Source organism: Panthera leo, chromosome A1 (assembly GCF_018350215.1).
Source record: "Panthera leo isolate Ple1 chromosome A1, P.leo_Ple1_pat1.1, whole genome shotgun sequence".
NCBI classification, from domain to species: domain Eukaryota; kingdom Metazoa; phylum Chordata; class Mammalia; order Carnivora; family Felidae; genus Panthera; species Panthera leo.
Genome location: NC_056679.1, coordinates 73,860,282 through 73,883,127, shown reverse-complemented (window position 1 = coordinate 73,883,127; position 22,846 = coordinate 73,860,282). Strand labels below are relative to the sequence as shown.

At 38.6% G+C, this 22,846-nt stretch overlaps 1 long non-coding RNA gene across 1 annotated transcript; it reads right to left on the bottom strand.

Annotated features, from left to right (window-relative positions):
- Nucleotides 1-266: 266 nt before the first annotated feature.
- LOC122199516 lies at nucleotides 267-21,708 on the bottom strand. Its single transcript, XR_006193545.1, has 3 exons — nucleotides 21,633-21,708; nucleotides 1,084-1,216; nucleotides 267-592 (listed from the first exon to the last, which is right to left on the bottom strand). It is a non-coding gene; the product is annotated as an uncharacterized LOC122199516 (long non-coding RNA).
- Between the last annotated feature and the right edge of the window lie 1,138 nt (nucleotides 21,709-22,846).

The window sequence follows — 22,846 nt, the reverse complement described above, 5'->3', positions numbered from 1 at the left end:
GAGCGGCATTACGTTTCAGCAGGTCGCAAATATGAACAAGGTGTAGAAGAGAAAACGGAGAGCAAAATGGAAGATGTTACCTGTCTGATGAAGAGAGAAGGACACACAAAAGGGCATATCTCCCCTCTGAACCCTCCCATGTCCTCCACAGGCTTCCCTTCAAACAGTTAAGTCCAAAGAGGAGGTTAATTTTTTTTTTATTATTTTTTAATGTTTATTTTTGAGAGAGGGAGAGAGACAGAGGGGGAGCGGGGAAGGGACAGAGAGAGAGAAGGAGACACAGAATCCAAAGCAGTCTCCAGCCTCACTTCCTGCAATGTCAGCAGAGCCCGAGGTGGGGCTTGAGCCCACGAACTGTGAGATCACAACCTGAGCCAAATTTGGATGCTTAACCGACTGAACCACCAGGAGCCCCCAGTCCAAAGAGGAGTTTTAAGTGAGGACTGGTGATGTCACTCACCTGTAGAGCTTTCGGGCCCTAAGTTCTTATTTCAACACATGATAATACGATTGGGGGCAATCTTCACATGAACTGGTTTGTTTCATACAAATGCAGCTTGCTATCTTTGATGACAGTGGTGCTACTTCTTTGCTGTAGTAATTAAAACACACGTCCAAATACATCATTAGATGGAAACCCCTCCCTGATAATTTTTGACCGGCTAAACTAATAGAAGTAACAAGGATTTGGTCCTGGAACAGGATTGAAAAGATCCACGGGGGGGAATAAGTAAATCTGGATGAATTATAGTGGGTTTTTTTTTGTTTAGAAAATACAATAATAAAATATATACTTCATGTGACAATTAAATGAGATGATGTTTGGGGCGCCTGGATGGCTAAGTCAGTTAAGCGTCCGACTTCAGCTCAGGTCATGATCTCGCGGTCCGTGGGTTCGAGCCCCACGTCGGGCTCTGGGCTGATGGCTCAGAGCCTGGAGCCTGCTTCCTATTCTGTGTCTCCCTCTCTCTCTGCCCCTCCCCCGTTCATGCTCTGTCTCTCTCTGTCTCAAAAATTAATAAACATTAAAAAAATTTAAAAAAAAATAAATGAGATGATGTTTACAAAACCGTCATATCTTACACACGGGATGGAACTTTTCAGATATTGCTATCGTTGCTGGTTTTACGTTATCCGGGCTCCAACTCCAACGACAGCCATCATACAAATAGACCCCACAGTAGACTTCACAGAAGACTCCACTTTGAAAGGCTTTCTGTAAAACAAACAAGCAAAAAAAATGGCTTTAGAGGAATACTATGACTCAGTGATTAAAAAGAATGCAAGGCTGCCATTTGTGGCAACATGGATGGAACTAGAATGTGTTACGCTAAGTGAAATAAGTCAGAGAAAGAAAAATATCCTCTGACTACACTTATGTGGAATTTAACAAATGAAACATATGAACACGGGGAAAGGAAGAAACGTAAGATGAAAACAGAGAGGGAGGCAGACCATAAGAGACTCTTAACTACAGAGAACAAAGTGAGGGTTGCTGGAGGCGTGATGGGCTAAATGGGTGATGGGCATTAAGGAGGGCACTTGTTGGGTCGAGCACTGGGTGTTCTATGGAAGTGATGAACTTCCCAGTGATCACTGGGTTCTACTCCTGAAACCAATAATACACAGCAGGCTAACTAACTTGAATCTAAATAAATATTTAAAAAAAGAAAAAAAAGTTTTAAAGGAATGTATTTTTTTTAATTTTAAACATTTATTTATTTTTGAGACAGAGAGAGAGAGAGAGAGCATGAATGGGGGAGGGTCAGAGAAAGAGGGAGACACAGAATCCGAAACAGGCTCCAGGCTCCGAGCTGTCAGCACAGAGCCCGACGCTGGGCTCGAACCCACGGACCACGAGATCGTGACCTGAGCCGAAGTCGGACGCTTCACCGACTGAGCCACCCAGGCGCCCCTAAAGGAATGTATTTTCAATTGAAAATGCCAAGGCCATAGATGAGCAGAAAAGGTGGTATGTTTTCTTCCAACTCAACGCTATGGTGACCTGACGCTAAGCATCAAGGGAAGAAAACTCTAGGTTATACCAATTTGAAGGTCTCTTTGGATTAGCAGATTTATGAGAAAGCCAGAGGCTGAGAAGCAAAACCCAGGAGAGTTAACAGTCACAAACCGCTGAACTGTCCCTTACCATGCCGGTCACTCCTGGCCAGGGAAGTGGCCATGTTTGAGAAAAGCAGGTCTCTCCCTTCTTGGTACAACATGAGGGAAACATGGGGTCAGATGACACAAAACACTTGTTTCGTTAGTGCTCCAGAATTACAGAAATGCCAGGGTGTAACAACAACCCATATTAAGGACAGGGGGGTTTCCTCGTGTCAAATTCAAATTGCTGTGGTGTTCGTGGTATTACCAATTCTACCCACGTGTGACTTTGTACGACTCAAATGAGATAGATAAACAAATCAGATAATCCTAAAACTCAATGCCTCCTGTAGTTCTCTCTGCCTTCTGAAAGTGCAGTAGTGAAATGGCATAATTCACTGACTCTCTAGAGTGTCATAGTTTAATGGCATTTCACAGCCATGGCACATCACATTACATTATGTTCACAGTGTCACCACGAAAGCCACAGCACCATAAAGTGATAACATCGCATAATGAGACATACAAACCCAATGTGATGTGACATACAAGAAAATCAATGCAGCATATCACTAAAAGCACCCCAGTTTGGAAAGGGGTACCTATGGGCATTTCAAATGAATTTACAGATCATTCATTTCCTACATAATTCTACTGTATTTAATTTCTGTGCATCTGCAGGCTTCCACAGAGAAATCTAATGTTGAGTTGGCAAGCTGTGCAACTGCACGACCATATTTCTTTTCCAGAGGAAGCCATGAAGAAAATGTAAATACGGAGCAGAAGCTATTTGAAGAAACTTAAAGAAGGGCAAGTATTTCTTTCTAAAAGGGTTTTCTCTTTGCAAAGATTGTGTAAAGGGCTACGCATTTCTTAAATGAACTGGCAGAATTCTGACCTTTCAATGTGAATAAAAGAAATAGAGGACCCTTTGAAAATAAAGAAGTAGCAATTATAAAAGGATTAAAGGTAGGATTTATCAGGAAAGGCCGCATAGGACATGGAGTGCTGGATAGAATTAGGCACTAAGGCAGTAAGAGTTCCTCAGCAAAAATAGCCTTTTACTATAGGAGAAAACACTCCCAGATAACACTACCCCAAAGCCAGGTAACAGGTTACTACGGGACCTCTCAAGGACCAAACTTCTAATACCAAATCACTGGCAATAATGCCTTTGCATTTTGCACAATAGAGGCAATAGTAGTGTTCTCTTAAATCTGTTGATAAGCTAAATCCCACATCTGGTGTAGTAAGTACAAGAACAGATAGAGTTAATGTCAGTTAGGATGAGTTTAGGTTCTGACGGTGTATCTGATCAGGGGCATCGTAATCAGGAGTCATTGAACTGCAAAGTGGTAAAACATGGTGACCAGAAGGAATGGGTTAGACTGGAAAATATTCTTAAGGCAATGTTAGATTTTTGGATGCATTATTTGTTCGTTTCTGTGGCATCATTTTCAAACCTGAATAAAAAAATTTAGGAAACTGCCTTTAAAAGGACCTTAAAGTCTGTGGTTTACATTTATGCAAATTTCCAACTCTACCTTGCATAGTTAGGGTGGAAATATGTTCCACCATCCACTTACTTCGACCCCATTCTTTTTGAACTTTAAGACCTGCACCAAGAGCTCTGCCTCTGACGTCGTAACATGTATGGATCCTACCAAGTAGTTCTTTCTGCGTATTACTTTTCTCCCCCGGTTCTAAAACCATCTCCTTATTTGGCATCTTAGGGTCGAAATAGGCATACCTCCAAATGATCAGAGTTTATTTGGAAGTTAAAATAGACATGAGATCTTGAAAATTACAATTATCTTTTCAAAGAAAACACACGCCAGTGTTCCATCATTATCTTTGGTGTGGGTGTGAAAACACATAGCATGACATCCACCCTCTTAACAAACTTTTAAATGAACGGTACCCTATTGTTACCTATAAGTACAAGATTCTAAATCCATTTTCTAGGGCTTCTTTATTTTGCATGATTGAAATTTTATACTCTTTGAGTATCAGCTCTCTGTTATCCCTTCCTGCAACCCCTGGACCTCATCATTCTGTGCTCCCCTTCGATGACTTTGACTACTTCAGAGACCTCTTACAAGTGGGACAATGCAGTATTTTTCCTTCTGTGATTGGTTTATTTCACTCAGTGTAATATGCTCAAGGTTCACCCATGTTGTAGCATGTGACAGGATTTCCTTCTTTTGTATTTTGTATTTTTTATTTGTTTATGTGTTTAATGTTTATTTATTTTTGAGAGAGATACAGGGAGAGCGGGGGAGAGGGAGACCCAGAATTCAAATCAGGCTCCAGGCTCTGAGCTGTCAGCACAGAGCTTGACCTGGGGCTCAAACTCATAAGATGTGAGATCATGACCTGAGCTGAAGTCAGGAGCTTACCCAACTGAGCCACCCAGGCACCCCTCCTTCGTTCTTTTACAGTCTGAATGGGAATCCATTTTATGCATAGACCACATTTTCTTTACCCATTCATCCATCCATGGACATTTAGGTTGTTTCCACCTCTTGGTTATTGAGGATAATACTGCGATGAACTTGGCGGTGCAAATATTTTTTTGAGATCCCATTTTCAACTGTTTTGGAAAAATACCCATAAGTTGGATTGCAGGTCATATGGCAGTATTTTGAATTTTTTGAGGAAACTCTATATATACTGTTGTCCACAATGGCTGCATCATTTTACATTCCCACCAGCAGCGTATGAGGGTTCCAAATTCACTACACCTTCCCCAAAACACGTTTCTTTGTTTTTTTAAATAATCATCATGATAACAGGTGGGAGGTGACATCTCATTATGGTTTTGATGTGCACTCCCCTGATGATTAGTAACATTTAGCATCTTCTTATATAACTTCTAGCCGTTTGTGTGTCTTCTTTGGAGAAACATCTATTCAAGTCCTTTCTCATTTTTCAATAGTTGTAAGAGTCCTATGGTTTTCAAATACTTTTTTTCCCCATTCTGTGAGTTGTCTTTTAATTCTGTCGATGGTTGCCTTTGCTGTGCAGAAGCTATTCAGGCTGAGGTGGCCCTACTTATCCATGTTTGCTTTTGGTGCTTGTGCTCATAGGGTCATCTTCAAGACATTGTTGCCACGACCGATATCATGAAGATTTTCCCTTCTGCTAGAAGTTTTCTTCTAAGAGTTTTATAATTTCGACTCTTACATTTAAGCCTCTAATCCATTTTGAACTCATTTTTATGTAGAGTGTCAGATAATGGTCCAGTTTTGGTGTTATTTTTTTTTTTTTTTGTATGCCCAATGGTATGGCACCGTGCCAGGATACTATGGTGAAGAGGTACCATGTTCTTCCTATTGGCTTTGATGCAGCTGCTTTTTTGCGCTTACCTGGGGTGCAGGACCCTTTAATTGATTTCTGGATTTCCCACAAAGGGAAGTGTTATTGTTGTTGAATCAATATTTCCATGGGAGCAACGAATTCCTTGGGTCTTCCTATTGTGCTATCTTTCGAGGCCACTCCTCTATCATTATCTTTTATGTTTAGCCCATTTGTAAAAACAGCACTTGGGGGGTAGGTATCACAATTCATAGATGTGTGAACATCCTTCTTTATGCATCTAAAATGCCTCTATCTCCCACCGTACAGAGGGCATAAAACAAAATAGATTCCCCTTATAAGGCTGAAAAATGAGAGCATTCTAGATGATTCATGGTGTGAATCTAGCGATGTGATCATCTTAGATACCATTTTAGATCATTAGGTAGTAAGTTTCCTGGTCTATGTCTCTGTCACAAAAACAAAAGGAGAGATACTAAAGAGAAAATAAATATGTTATGTTGAAAATTATTTGCTTCGACTTAAATTTATCGTCCCTATCTAGTCCTTTAATTTGTGGGTTCTGTTATGCACATATGTATGCATGTATGTATGTATGTTTTACCTCCTGCTCAAATCCTGTGTTAACGTGCGCTGGAATGTAACACTTGTGTACTTATGGCGTGTGCTCTGATCATGGCAAGCACGTTTAAAGTTAAATTAGCACTGGGTTGCAAACCTAATCATTTAAACTAGCATACGACCTAAAGAAATTTGTAAGTAAACCTTTGGCCAAAAGAAAACAAAACAAACAAAAGCAGGTTTAAACATGTAAAAAAAAAAAAAACTTTCACTCAACAACACTCATCTTAGAAGGATAAAACCAAGGATTATTGACCACAGGTGATGATTCATAAACAGTAAATCTATTTGGGGCTCCAGCTCCCAGGAGGACAATATCAGGAACCTCTGATTTCCCTAAGATCTATAGCTCATGACAGTCCCAGAGCGTCTGACAAGGTGTTCATACAACACATGTCATTGTCGATAAATAATCACTCTTCTCTGCACAAGACACAATCTGTTTCCTACTTTAATCAAGGTCGTGGTACAAATGTGGCATCTGAGTTCCCTCCCTCCACCTCCCTTCCTCTCTATTCTCTCTGCCCAGAGAACAAGGGCACCGCCCTCACTTATTTAGACCTCACCTTTCAGCATTCAGAGACCGCAGGCAAGGAGACACGCTTGTGCAAAAAAGACTCGGTCAACCTTGCAGTTCCAGTACTTTGTTCGTTTGTTTACAAAATTAAGTCCGTCATTTGAGTGCATTTTTCTTCTGCGCTCCCATGATAGGGCACACCTCTGTCCAGGGCAATTAGAGAGAAATCTCTTCCCCAGGATTTTCCAAGTCCCTCCTCTTTGCTGTCTCTCTGTCACTCCAGGGATTAGAGGCGTCAGGGAAACATTCTGCCATTTTTATTCTTCTTTCTAGTACAAGTACTGGGAAACCAAAGAGGTTTCCTCTTCTCTTGTCCAAATTATTAGGGCTCTCCCCACGTGTTGTGCTAAGGCTTTATCTGGTCAAAGACTATGGTGTCAATTCCGGGCTACTCTCTAACAATAAAATATATTTACTTTTCATGTAAGCTATGGCAGAACCAGGGTGCCTGGGTGGCTCAGTCGGTTAAGCGTCCGACTTCAGCTTGGGTCACGATCTCACGATCTCACAGTCTGTGAGTTCCAGTCCCACCTCAGGCTCTGTGCTGACAGCTCAGAGCCTGGAGCCTGCATCGGATTCTGTGTCTCCCTTTCTCTCTCTGCCCGTCCCCTGCTCATGCTCTGTTGCTCTCTGCCTCAAAAATAAATAAAAACATTAAAAAAAATTTTTGTTTGAATAAAATAAATAAACTCTGGCAGAACTATTTTGGTTATTACCTACAATGATTACAAAAATATTGTTCTTTTGCTTGTTTTGTTTATTTTTTTTTATACCCATTATGATGCCCTCCCGGCACTGGATTTTATATATCATCATGTTTTGATGTTTACACATCATCCTGTTTCAGAAAAAGCATTTGATCTTCTTAGTACAAAATTAGCATTAGCTCACTCTTTTTCAAAACTGCATTTCTGATAGTATATTACTTCTTAACTTACCTTAATACTTCATTTTCCCTAGTTTTGATCTATTTTTCCCACCAAAAATTGCTCATCCGTTGTGTTTCCAAAAGAATAACTTCGAAAGTATCACTATCAACTGATGCCACCTACAAATTCCAAAGTTTGAATTCTACATAGGTGTGTTCTCTACATGCTTGAAAAAAAAAAATCGTCAGAATTTAACCAATGCTTAAACTATGTGCAAAATATGTAATGCCAATACATTATCAAGATAATTCAAAGTGGATTGGGAGAAAGAAAAGACTTTACACGAAATGGCCAGATAGTGAGGGAAAAAAAAATTGGGGCTAATAAATGTTAACAACTTCATTTTTATCCTTATAACTAGACAAAGATACTTCATGAGAACAACACTCACTTAAAGGTAGTTATTCCATGAACAATGGATACAGATGACAGATTGATGGTTGCCAGAGGTGGGGGGTGTTGGCGGAAAAAAATCAGTGGAGAAGGATCAAAATGTACAAACTTCCAGGTATAAAATAAATAAGTCGTGGGCTACCACGTACAGCACAGTGACCATAGTTAACAATACTGCATTGCATACTTGCAACTTGCCCGCAGAGTAGATCTTACAAGTTCTCATCACAAGAAAAATAAATTTTGCAATTATGTATGGTGACAGATGTTAGCTACAGTTGCTGAGATCGCTTTGAAATATATACAAATATTAACGCATTGTGTTGTATACTAATACGATGATAATTATCATGTAAACTAATACAATCTTGTATGCCAATTATACTACCTCTAAAAAAGGTTACTGGACATTAGCGTATGCCCCTTAGCAGCAAAATCACTCCCACTAAGACCACTGCTCTAGAGATAATCAGTAATGCCATTTCCAGTTCTTAGTCTCGTATTTGTAAAAAAAAAAAAAAAAAAAAAAATGTTTTTAATGAAAAATGAAGTCATCAGCTTTCTACAAGGTCCTCAATCCTAATTGCCTATCCAAAGTAACCTTTTAACAAGCTCTCTGGGGATATAATCACTTATCTATCACTCTACTCAATTTATTTGACCTCATTTTGTTGATTAGAAAAATCACCCTTTTTATTTAGGTATATCATTTCTTTTTTTTTTTTTTTTTGTCATTTTAAATTTCCGACCAAAACAGTGAAATGAGAACAAAAGTTCTACAATTTACTGATACACAAGTGTAGATAATGGACTTACAAGGGACGCGTATATGTCATATACATTTGTCAAAGAATTGTTTTTTTCCACTTTCATTCAGTTACGGTTCAAACAACTGCATGTAACCTTCAGATCCCCCCTGGATTCTACAGTACGAAGAGGGAGAGACTTTCCAGAAGGGCTCTCTCCTGCTTGTTAAAAGGATGGAGTGTCACTAACATTTCCTATGTGGTACGGGGAACAAATAGTAAGATCAGATCGAAGGGCAGAGAGATATCCTGAGCTGATGTCTTTGTGGCAGAGGTAAAGTACTTTTTATTACTGAAAAGAAAACATTTATAAAGACATTGATCTCAAAAGCAAAATCAAATGCAGTATTTTGTACCATACTGAACTGTGTAATAAGCCTTCCTCTCTTATGTTTGAAACTGTGTTTTTATATGATGACAGTGACATTTTATATATTTAGCCCACAGTTTTAACAGCTCCTAAATATTCATAATGCTAATTTTAAGTCACAGCATGATTTGTTAATTCTTATAACTCTGCCAAACCTTGATAAATTGGGCTAAATTTGAACCAGATTTTCTAAGCCTTGCGGGGACATATTAATTCAATATTATTACTGTCAAGCATAAAATATGTTCAGAAGCTTCCAGCATCACTTCACAGATGAACTGGCATTTCATTCCCTTAAACTGACTAACTTATCTGCCATTGAAATAACCAATAATGTTGTCTATTGTTCATTCTTTTGACCAAACTTGTAGAGTAGGGAGAGGAAATAGGGAAAATTCTTTTAAGAAAAGTAATAGCTTAGGTAGTTAATAAATATGAACCCCCATATTTCATAAAATTTAAAAATGTCAAGAAAGAAAAAGAAGCTAATTGTTGTTGGTCTACCAAATGCTAAATATGACAAATGGCTCCAAATGGGCAAAGTAGAGAAATGTCTGTTCCGTTCTTAGGGACATTTCAAAAGAATTAAACATAGTTTATTGGTTTTCTGTCATTTCTAGTGCATTATAAGTAAGTCAATATCTATTCATATTGTCTGAGGAAGTCTTATTTCCTGGATATGAAGCTGTGTTGTTTTGACATTGTCCTATTTTCATGGCAAATCCAAACGTGATTTAGATTTTGAATTGGAAAAGCAGTTTCCCTACTTTTTTTTTTTTTTTCATCTGACCCTTCTTCCCCAGGGAAGGTTAATAACACCTGTGATTATAAAAATGTAACACCCAAATGATCTTGAGTGTCAATAACTTAAAAGATAAACGACACAGATGTTTCTCCAAGATTCTTCTCTTGCATTATCCTATTTACGACTTTTTGCAAAACTATTTTTATCTCCCTGAGATTCTTCCTCCTCTCTTCATGCCTCTGGATCTTGTCCCCTTTCATTTACTGAATGATTTCTGCTTTGGAAATTGTACTCCTTCTTACACACTTTCCATTTTCCCCTCTTTGATGCATTCTGCTCTAATGGGTACCATCTTAAAAAAAAAAAAAAAGGACCAAAAGAAAAGTATCCTTTGACCCCACTTCTTCCTCTGGCTACCATTTTATTTTCTGCTCATGTGGAAAACAAAACTTCTTGAAAAGAGTCTGTAGGTCCATTTCTCAACAATATACACATTTTTTTCCTTGAAAATGCTGTATATTATTTTTTTTGCTTTTAAAAAAATAGACTTTATTTTTTTAGATTAGTTTTAAATTTACAAAAAAAATGAGCAGAGAGTGCAGAGATATCCTATTAATTCTTGGAAACCACTGATCTTTTTACCATTTCATAGTTTTGTCTTCAACATATACTTTTTAACTCATTTAAATATCTCTACCCAAATACTCTTTCTACAATCGCTAATCATTTTGTCAAGTAAAGTACGATGATGAATTCCAAGTGTCAACCTAGCTGGGTATTACAACATTGACAGGTGATCATTCCTACATTCTTGAAAAACATACATATCTTTGCTTACAGGATGCCTCATCTGTCAGACTGTCTCCTTTTCCTCTCTAGACATTCGTGTTCTATCTCCTTAATTGACTTTTCCTTTTCCAACCAAGTCTTAAAGGTTAGGGCAACTCTGGGCTTGCACCTGGCCTTCTACTTTATTCTAACTCCAGGGACTCTAATTTATCTTACTCACCTGGGAGACTTCAAATAATATGCATTGGTTAAATTTGCCTCTGGTTGTATAAAACTGTTAATTTCAGGACAATATAGAGTATATCTATTTCTTCCTATTCCTCCTGCTGAGTACGACTAAAAGCTCTGAATATTACATATGAAGCAAAGAGAAGATGACTCTGAAAGATACAGAGAAGAAGACAGGCCTTCTAGGAACCTAGAGACCCAAGGAATGACATAGTGGGGCTTCTCTGGATTGTCTGCTGCTCATTATAGTCCAGACTGGGTGCTGAAGAAGATACTCATCTGGAAACATCAATGGATACAGATTTTTAAAAAAGCCAAGCAAAGCTTCTCTATCTAAGCAAAGGACCAGGAAAGGGTCATCCTATCTAGACAGAAAACTTTCAGCCAAACACCATGGGTAAACTGTGGCTCCGTTATCAACGCTGTGAGCAAAGGTCAGATTGAAAGCCCCACCTTCCAACTTCACCTGGTTTTTGTGAGGTTCCCCGATCCCTTACTGGTGGTTTCAAAGAAGGTTGACTGGGGTGCCGGACTTCCGTCCTCACTGGGCAATAAGGAGCCCCCACCCAACACACACCCACAGTGTCAGAGGAAGTCATAAGAAGAGCAGTAATGAATGGTCTCTGCAGAGCACTGCCAGGGAGCCTGACTTACCCACCCAGCAAATGGTGCTGTGTTTCCTTGCTGGCATGGTGTCAGAGGAGGACCGCGAAAGCAGAAGATATAAACAGGATCCAGATTCTCATGAAATAATATTAAAAATGGACAGGATACATCAAACATCACTTATTATGTCCCAAACCAGAAACCATATCAAATTAAATTAGAAAAGATGATCAAGATGCCTGGCACTGTGGCGGTAGAGATGCTGGAATATTCCGACACGGGAAAAAACAGCAACTGCAAACATGCATCAGTGAGCCATTACCAACACGCTGGGAGGAAATGAGAAAATAGGAAGTCCCATCAAAGGGAATGGTCACACACACGCACACACACACACACACACACACACACACGCGTGCGCACACGAGAGGAAATGAGAAAATAGGAGGTCTCATCAAAGGGAATGGTCACACACACACACACACACATGAGAAGAGTCAAATGGAAATTGTAGAACTGAAAAATATAAAAACTGATATTAAAAAATGTCATGAATGGGCCCAATAGGAGAACGAAGATGGTGCAGAAAAGATCCAGTTAACTTGAAGACAGAAGAGAAAAATTGCCCACTGCCAACGATAGAGAGAAAATTGACTGAAGAAAAATGAACAGAGCCTCAGGAACCTGTAAGACTATAACAAAAATCTGGCATTTCACGCTATCCGAGTCTCAGGAGAAATGGAAGAAAAGAATAGGACTGAAAAGGTATCCCAATAACTAATGCCCGAAAACGTCTCAAATTTGGGGGGAAAAATATAAATAAATAAATAAATAAATAAATGTACATATTCAAGAAGCTGAGCAAACTCTAAACAGGATAAACCCAAATAAATCCATGCCAAGATACATCATAAATAAACTCCGGAAAACCAGACACAAAGAAAAAAATCTTGAAAGCGGTGAGAAAGAGGCATCCTCTTACCTTTAAGGGATAAACAATTCAAAAGACAGATTTCTCATCAGAAAACAGCGGCCAGAAGGAGGTGCACAACACTGTCAAGTACTGAAGGAAGAGAATGATCTCCCTGAACAAATAAGTGCAAAACTAACTTCACAAATTATTATTTCCTTAAGCCCCGTGGACCTTGATGGGATTATTTCGTGAGTTTTAGTCCCAATGACGCAAACTCTTCCCCCTTTCAATTTTAACTGTTGCCCCAAATCCTCATGAACACTGAAGTTTTCTTCTGATATCTAGGTTGTTCCAAATGCCTGTAACCTTGATATTCCAAGTAAGGAAAATCCGGTTGACAGTGGAGCGTTATATTAGGAAACAAAATATGTGTACTCAAATCCTTGTTCAACCACTTACTATGTGAACTTTGTCAGGACCTTTTATCTCTAAACTGTGATTTCTTCATTTGTTAAATGGGATGATAATATCCGTTGCCTATCTCACATTGAGGACCGAAGAAGATAGCCTATGAAGTAACAGTTTTTCAGATTTCATTTTTTAATTATATCGGAATAGATAGAGATGTGTACCACTTAATTTATTTTTTTTTAAATATTGGGCATGCTTTTCCTAGGCATGGAAAGAACAAAAAGGTCAGTCTCTACCAGTAGGGTAAATACTTAATGGGAGAGACAGACCTGTACACATTGCATGAAGGGCAACATAATGATGCAAATGATGTTTATAGATGCAAAAGTAAATTTCTATGGAAGCTGCAAGAGTCTTAATGTAAACACCCGGATCACTATCACTTATGTCACTGGATAGATTATTAATATCTCCAAAGTTCAGTTCCCTCATTGACAAAATGGGGATCAAAATAATGTATCCTCACAACTCAAATAAAGACCATTCATGTGAAGCATCTAGCCAAGAGCGTGACACACAGCATTCTACAAAATGATAGATTATTATTGTAGTTATTAATCATAAGATTATTTGTCAGGAGTGGCTTTCACATGACAGGTTTTGGCGAGAGCGCAGGCTTCTAAAGGCAAGTACATCATGAGTTACAGTTGTATTCGAAGCTGACAAAGCAGGATATCGAAAGCCAGAGAGCCAGAAGGCTTCAGGGTATGTTCAGTCCTCAGATAGGGTTGGAATACAATATAAATGACAAGAGGAGTACATTGCAATTTGACTTTAGATCATCTTATTGACAATAAAGAGCTCTTAAGGATGCTGGGGAACAGACAGGGCATGATAATCATTGCATTTCTTAAAGGTATTCTGACGGCAGACAGAATGTCACAGATGAAACTGCAGAGGCTGGAATCAGGAAAACCAATTATAATGCAGTTCCGATAATCCAGGTAGCAGGTGATAAAGGCCTGACCTAACAGGAGAAAATGGACAAAAACGATGATGGATACCAGAAGCAGGAAAAGAACACCTTAGACTAATACAAGTGAGCTGATTTTTGAAAAGAATCACACACAGCAGTAATGGAAAACACAACAGGAAGTTTTCGGAACTTGACATTTTTACCCACTGTAAAACCTTGACCTCAAAGAGCCTGAGAACTGTGTCGGAGACCCAGATCATCTATCTTAGATATTCTTCATTTTTGTGCCAAGCGACCAGCTCTCTCTCAAGGGCAAGTACGACGCCTTATCGACTCTGGCTGGTAAAGCAAATATCCTGAATGCCTACTTACTGACACTTCAGAATTACATCTTTTCTAATGACTCAGTGGGTGTGATATTCAGTAATGGAAGTTCTTAATTCGTGCTTTTGATACACCGAGACCTTTCTCCACAGCTGCATTTTGTCCGCTTGATGTCATTGTCTGCAGGGATCCCGTCTGCATATGCCGCTTGCAATTTCCTGTTGTGTACTCTACATAATTGAGTGATGCCCTCAGCACTGGCTTTCCAATAAAGATCACTTACAGTGACCTTGAAAATACCCTTTCTCCTTCAAATGCTCTTTTTCTAGCTCTGGTCATTAATCAAATGGACTAACAGAATATTTGTTAATCTGGAAAATTACCCCCCAAAAAAATAGTGCAAATAAGATATTGAAGACAAATTATTTTCTCTGGGACTACTAATTGTATTAAACGTTGCTTTATTAGAAGGAACGTGTCTCCATAAATTAGCATATATATCTTCATGAATACATGTTTTTACACAATTATATTATCTAATGCTTCCTGAGGGTTGTAATGGGCTGAACGCTGTTTTTAGGCTTTATATGTGTTATTTTGTTTTAAGCCGTAAAAGGTGAGTAACATGACTAGCCTCATCTTACAGATGAGTGAAGTGAAGCTTAGAAAGTTGAAAGATGCAGCTCAAAATCAGGACTTGAAGGTGGTGAATCTAATAAATCTAACTGTCATAGAGCAGTGTGCATTCTAACGTGTGCATACCCATGTAAGTACACATGTGCGCGTACGTAGGCATATTTGACTACATAAATACTGCTAACGATATATTGTACCTCAATGCAGATGTTAAGAAGCATGTGCCAAAGCCCGGTTACGGAGTACTGCCTCGAAAGAAAGAAAAATGTCCACTATAAGTTAAGATTATTATTTCTCTTCGTCTTGGCCCATCTATCTATTCATAAATCTGAATAAAATGGCAGACAAATTCGGCCGCTCTGTTTTCACCAACAGTTGTTAGCAATCCCAGTCATGTTAAATTTCTAGAAACCTCCTCGCAATCTTTAAAAATAGCAAGATTTCAAATTTCAGTCTTCTGCAGCAAAAGCCTTACAAAATATCTATAATTAGGACATTTTAAATTAACTTAAGGTTAATTCAACTGAAGTATAGAGTGTAATTTTCAGGTCACCCAGTTAACTCTCCAAAAGTCTGAGTTTCTCTGAACACCAGCCTGAGGTGTGACTACACATAAATGAGTAATTTAATAAGCAATTTTTAAAAATCAATCTTATTATTGTAGAGCAGAGGTCAAAACCGGCAGGCTACAGGCCAGATTTTGCCCTCAGATATGTTTTGTTTGGCCCACGTAATTTTGGCCTGTCCACGGTTTAAATCTTTTGAAATAGTTGCCAACATTTAAAACTTGAGAGATACGTAAAAATGTGTTCTGGCTTCTTTTAAGAGAAGCCTGAAGTTCTGGCAAGCTGGGCATGCCTTCTCTGGCAGACGGTCTAATTCGTACGAGGATAGGTCCCAGCTCTCAGTTCACTGTTGACTCTGCCCTTTGTTGCCTGAGCTTCCCTGAGCCTTCTCCTGACTATGACAGTTTCTCAGGTCCCTTGCTTTTGAGATTCTTGGCAGTCTTTTTTTTTTTTTAATTTTTTTAATGTTTGCTTATTCTTGAGAGAGAAGGAGAGAGACACAGCGTGAGGAGGGGAGGGGCAAAGGAAGAGAGAGACACAGAATCGGAAGCAGGCTCCTGGCTCTGAGCTGTCAGCACAGAGCCGGATACGGGGCTCAAACTCACGAACCATGAGATCATGACCTGAGCCACGCTTAACCGACTGAGCCACCCAGGTGCCCAAGATTCTTGGCAGTCTTAAGGAGGATTGATCAGGCAGTTTGTAGAATGTGACTCAAGGGGGGATTTTGCTACAGTGTTCTCATAATTAGACTGTGGTTATTCCATTGTTTTCAGAAGAAGATCACAGAGGTGGTCCCGCTCAGCACATTATATCAAGGGTACAAATCATCCACATGACTTAACACTCTGATCATCTGGCTAAGATAGTGAATTAATTATGTAGCCCACCTCCTTGGGACCAAAAGATTTACACAATTATTCCCGTATTTTTCTGCACGATGTAGAGATTTTTCATATAAAGAATTGCATATTTCAGAAAGACTGATTTTAATATCTCAGAGAGAGGCTTGATCCTCTCAGGAATCTAGTCATTATTTATGTCTTTCTGGTGATTCTTCTAACCTACCAGGTGAGATAACATTGTACTCAATATCTTATAAAAGGTAGACATTTAACAAGTATTTGTTGATTGCATTAACGAACTATGATCACGAGTTTATTTATATAGTGCATGTTATATGTTACAAAGAGATATCAATCATTTTGCTGATCAGAAAGAGCCAGGTAAAAATAATGTACACATGATGACTCCATATGTCACTACAGTGACAGAAAGCAAGCAGGGGTCAACTGAGATCAGGATTAGCTGGGGAATTTGGGGGTGATGGAAACATTTTATAATTTAATTATAGCTGGAATTACATGCATACTTACATTCGTCAAAGCTCATCAATGCATGTTTTAAAATTTCATTGTTGACTGTGTTAAATTAGACCTCAATAAAGTTGATTTTTAAAAAGTAAAACATAGACCCATTTTCCAAGGTTTCTTATCAGATGAGAGACAACCATTGGAAACTGTGAGAAGTAATTAGATTAGAAACTGTTAAAAACGGTTGTAAATTTAATAAGTAAAGAGGAGTGGATCAGAGACTGGTAGCCAGCAAAGTTCATCTCTCTATTTGCCATAATAATGGAATTTAAGCAAGAAATATGGCCTTATATCTAGAGCATACATTTCCAGCTCTCCTTTGCAAGTAGTTATATAGCTACGTAGTTAAGTCTTCACTAAATGGATCTGGAAAGAATTGATATGTACAGCTTCTACCTTACTTGCTAAACAGAAAATTGCTTACATAGCCATCTCTGATTCCTTCTTCATGACCACTGCAACATGGATGTGCCTGTGCCCCGTTTTAATTATTCAGCTGAAGATAAAAGCTTATATACTGGTGAAGCTAGATCATTGGAGAAATGTGAATCTCTGAATGCCCATGTGGAGCAGAGCCTCCCAGCCAGTCACCCAGGGTGGGTACAGGTCAGTGAAATAACATTCTTCTTTAAGCCAGCCTGGTTTTGGTCTCTCGTGAAAGTTTAGAGTTTGCTTTACCTGAAACCAGGAAGACCCAAGGCATCTCATCTGGGACTGACAGTATGAATAAAGGCAGAATGATATCTAAGGCTGATGTGAGTAGACACGACTCACTGTATTAGGAAAAATTAGGAAAAAGGGATTCAGAAGAGGGATTGTGATAAAAGAATGGGGAACTAGGATCATGGGGTAACAAGATTGTCGATGAACTTATAAATTATACAGGTCAGTTAAGGTTGAACAATGTCTGAGAAGAAAAGAATGATCATGAACATCGCAAGGACACATTGGAAACGTTTCTTCAGAAAGGTCAAATAAAGGTATACAATCGGTTGGAGAAAAAAAGAGGTTCTAGCAAAAAGATTTAATGATTTAAAAATAAAGTGATAAAGTACTAGGGCCAAGTGAGGGGCCATAAGAGAAGACATTAAAAGCCAAGATACGGGGCACCTGGGTGGCTCAGTCGGTCAGCCGCTGACTTCAGTTCGGGTCATGATCTTTTACTCCGTGAGTTCGAGCCCCACGTCAGGCTCTGTGCTGACAGCTCAGAGCCTGGAGCCTGCTTCAGATTCTGTGTCTCCTTCTCTCTCTGCCCCTCTGCCTCTCATGCACTCTGTCTCTCTCAAAAATAAATAAACATTAAAAAAAAAAAGCCAAGATACATCTTGCAGAAGTTCCTGGCGGAATGAGGTGGTTAATCCTGAGAGTCTGTATAGGGGTTCAAGAAATCCATCTACGGTCTAAAAAATCAGACAATTTGGTCATTATAGACTCAACCAGTTCATCTTCCTGTTTCTTTTGTGTTATGAGTATTTCAATGCTATCTTCAAAGAACTATATTCTACTGAAATTTCTAATTAATTTCAGGAATATGTATATTTTTAAATGACTTGTCTGCATAAATTACAGTGGGTTTCTGTATCTGAATTATATGGGTTTCCTTTGGTAAAGAATTTCAAGCAATCTTTTTTTTTCTTTTCTTTCTTTCTTTTTTTTTTTTTTTTTTTTTTTTTTTTGCTTTGTGTACTCCTTTTCTAGGGAGCATAGAAATGTACCTAATACTGTCATAGGGAGACCATGCCTTTCTCAAGAAGACAACACTGCTCTGTTAAGTAATAAACAAAACTTTCCAAGGTGTATGGAAGAAAAGGGACTTATGCTCTGAAAATCATGTAAATAGGTAAGATTGTTTGGAGAAATATGGCAACATTGAGACATTGCAAATACTCTGAATGGTCAATACACGAAGTATGTTTATTAGGGAAATTAAAGTGGGAAATATCCTTTTTGTCCAATCTTACTCCTAAATCTTTGGGTCAGGTCCATACGACCCAATATTAGTTCTGATAGTAGATTTATGTATATTCTTCCTCCAGTCTATCCAATATATGTCTTTTTTTTAATTTTTTAATGTTTATTTATTTTTGAAGGAGAGAGAGACAGAATGTGAGCGAGGGAGGGGCAGAGAGAGAGGGAGACACAGAATCCCAAGCAAGCTCCAGGCTCCGAGCTGTTAGCACAGAGCCCGAAGAGGGGCTCGAACTCACAAACCGCGAGGTCATGACCTGAGCCGAAGTCAGACGCTCAACCGACTGAGCCATCCAGGCGTCCCTCTCCAATACATTTCTAATCATGTTATGCTCTACAATATATGTCGCATTCAACCCTCTCTGGTTTCCAGCCCCCTGGAAGCCCCCAATTACCTGAGGAGTATAATTTCACATCTGTGCATGGCTGTCGAGGCTTTTTAAGATGTGAGTCCAAAGTATCTTTCATCATCTGCTAAATCAGACCAGAAGTTATACTCTGGTTCTTTACTACAACCTGCTGTTTCTTTTCTCTTTTCTTGCCTCATGTGCTCATCGATTTATCTTTACCTGTGAAAAATCAACTTATCTCCATGGTTCAGATTAAATGGCACTTATTCTTGGAGCTTCTTATGCTATATCTAATGTTGTTATATGGCTTATTACTTTTTTCAGTTATTTTATTTCATTGTACGTGGCACTTCTTATGGGAAGAACTAAGTTATAGGGCTCAAATCCTGAAACCTGATAAAATGTTTTTTTGTTGTTGTTCTTCCATATGCTCCATCCAGTCCTTTCAAACGAAGCACAAAAATCTTTGCACTAGAAGAATAAAGCCACATACACTTGTACAAACAGGTGATATCAGTGTTTCACTTCCATAATCAGTTACTTAGAGATTTAAAAAATACATATTTACCAAATAATATTTCTTTTTCACTTTAATTACTTGCTATACATGGCAATTTTCTGACGTCACATACCAGTTTGTAGGTGGTGATGATAAAAAATGGTCCTCCCCAAATCCTCTTGTCTAACATATTCATAACATAGAGAATGCAAATTGCCATCTTATGAACACAATAAAAAGGGAAAGTAATATTAATAACAATAATAGAGAACAAGAATGTGTAAGAAATGTATTGGCTCAAATATTGAAAGAAGACATAAGTCTAGCTTCAGATATAGCTTGATTCAGGCCTCATATGACACTATCAGCTATTATCTTTTGCTCTGAATTCTTCAGTTGACTTTAATCTCAGACCCTAAACAGTAATCTCTGTTGGCTTCATTCAGCAAGTATCTTTTGAGTGCCTATCGTATACCACGTGGTGTGTGTGTGTGTGTGTGTGTGCACGCACACATGTATATATGTATATTCAGTGAAAAAATGAAACCTAATTCAGGGTAAGGAGCATAGGGTGATGAGGAAAGGTATTTTTGGTAGGGCTGCTAAGAAAGTTGTCAAAGAGAAAAGCCTCTCCTACAAGAGTTTGCCTCAGGACTAGAATGCATTCCAGAAAGGACCATTGGAGACATCTCTAGGAAAAGGCTTCCAAGCAGAGGGAAACCAAGAAAGAGATTCTGAAGGTGGAGTGTGCCTGATGCGGTTGAAGGAGACTAGACAAGTCAGAATGGGCAGAACACAGTGAGAAGGGGATACAGGTGGGCAAGGCACTCAGCAAGGTAGTTCAGGGGTGAAGTCATCTAGAGCCACGTAAGTCATAATAAGAATACTTGCTTTTACTCTAAATTATAGCCTGGGCGCCTGGGTGGCTCAGTCGATTAGGCATCCAACTTCGGCTCAGGTCATGGTCTCATGGTTTGCCAGTTCGAACCTCGTGTCGGGCTCTGTGCTGACAGCTCGGAGCCTGGAGCCTGCTTAGGAATCTGTGTCTCCCTCTCTCTCTGCCCCTCCCCTGCTTGCACGCGATCTCTCTCTCTCTCTCAAAAATAAATAAAAACATTAAAAAAAATTTAATTAGAGACTGAAAACACCCAGAGGGTTTGAGCAAAGATTGGCATAACTGATAAGCATTTTAAAAAGAGTACGACTCTGGGGGCACCTGGGTGGCTCAGTTCATTAAGCATCTGACTCTTGGTTTCGACTTAGGTGGTATTCTTGCATTTCATGGGTTCAAGCTCCACGTCGGGCTCTGTGCTGCTGGTGTGCAAAGCCTGCTTGGGAGTCACTATCTTCCTCTCTCTCTCTGCCCCTCTCCCACCCTCCCCCTCCCCCTCAAAATAAATAAACCTAAAAAAAAAAAAGAGGAACACTACTTTTAAAGTTTCAGATCAAATAAGTACAACTCTGAGGTCACAAGTAGAGAGTGTCCTTATATCAGAGAACTCAATGTAAATTCCAGAAAGTAAGGTTCGTGGTCACTGAACCATCTGATTTACCTCATGCAGCCTTTTCTAAACTAATCATTGGGTCCAGGGAAGGGGATGGAAGGTGACTGCACTGATGGGCTCAGCCTGACTCATGTGCCCCCAATCCTTGTATCTGGTGCTGGAGATAACATCAGCTGAAATATATAGAAAAACCATAAAATATAAAACTCACTGAATTCATTAATAATCTGATGGGCATGATGGAGGAAAGAGTGAACTTGAAGTTAGATCAATATAAACGATCAAAATTGAAAAAGAAAAGAAATGGAATAAAATAATCAGGGCCACAAAGACACCACTGGCAATGTCAACAGATCTATATTATGGGTAATTGCTAACTCAAAAGGAAAAGAAAGAGTATAGGTCAGCAAAGATTCCTTGGAAAGAGATAATAACTTTCAACATGGAGAATCAGACATATATTTATTACCTTTAAGAAGCTCCCTGAAACCCAAACATAAATGGGAAGACAACCATACTTAAATACATCTCAGTCAAATTTCTGAAAAGCAAAACTAAAGCAAATATTTTGAAAGTAGCCATACAAAACCAATACATTATGTACAAGGGACAAATCATGGGATTACCTCTGGAATTCTCATTAGAATTGACGTCAGCCAGAAAAAAGCGAGACTTGCATAGTGGCCCAATACAGAGTCTACCTTGGTGAATAAGACAATGTGTACTTGAAAGGAATGTTTATTTCGTAGTTGTCATGGACAGAGTTCTATAAATATCAATTAAGCCTTCTATATTTTTATGGGTTTTTTTTCTAGGTGTTTTATCAACTGCTAGAGAGAAATGTTCAAACCTACTATGATTGTGGACTTAAGATTTCACCCTTCAATTTTATCATTTTTGGATGCTCTGAAGCTCGTTGTTAGACAAATCTTCATTCATAATGGTTTTGTTTTCTGAATGAACTGACTCTTGCGTCATTATGTAAAGACGTTCTTTTAAATGCTAAAGGAAAACCAACTTTCACCCAGAATTCGGTCCAACAAAAATCTCCATCAAGAGTGAAGGCAAAATATTAACATTTGCAAATGAAGGAAAATTAAGCTAATTTGCCATTACAGTTATAATCATACCTACACTGTCATGCTATATGTAGTTCTTAAGGTTGAAAAAAAGAACACCAGGGGGCAGCTTGCATTTTAGGAAGGAATAAAAAGTGCTAGGAATGCTGAATATATGAGAAAATTTAAGAGACTATGTTTCTTATTTGTTTAAAATATGTGTAACCATTTAAAGCACAAATTGTAACCTTTTTTGTGGGGTTTTCAATGTGTATTGGTGTAACACCTAACATAACTATAGCTTAAAAGGTGATGGGTTAGTCAATACAACCTTATGGATGCAAGTTTTCTAAATATCACATGAGATGGTACATGCCATTAGATTATGGAAAAAAAAATGAGAATGTATATTGTGATTCCTGGTAGAATAAACAAAAATTAATAGAGCAAATAAGTAAAGAGTCAAGAGATAAAACAGCATTCTAGAAGTTATTCAAATACTTCATAGAAGACAGTAAAGAAGAAACAGCACAACAAAAAAAACAGAGGGAACAACCAGAAAATAAATGGTAAATTAATAGACTGACATGCAAAGTTATAAAGAATTATATTATTCTAATATACCAGATAATCCCATTAAAAAGCAACAGTTATTACAGTAGATCAATATAAAATTATATGCTAGTCATAAGGAATGTACTTTAAGTGGCTTTACATCAATCAATTAAGTCTGCAGTGGCCACAAGAACATCAGAAAAGTAGACATCAAGACAGAGAGTATT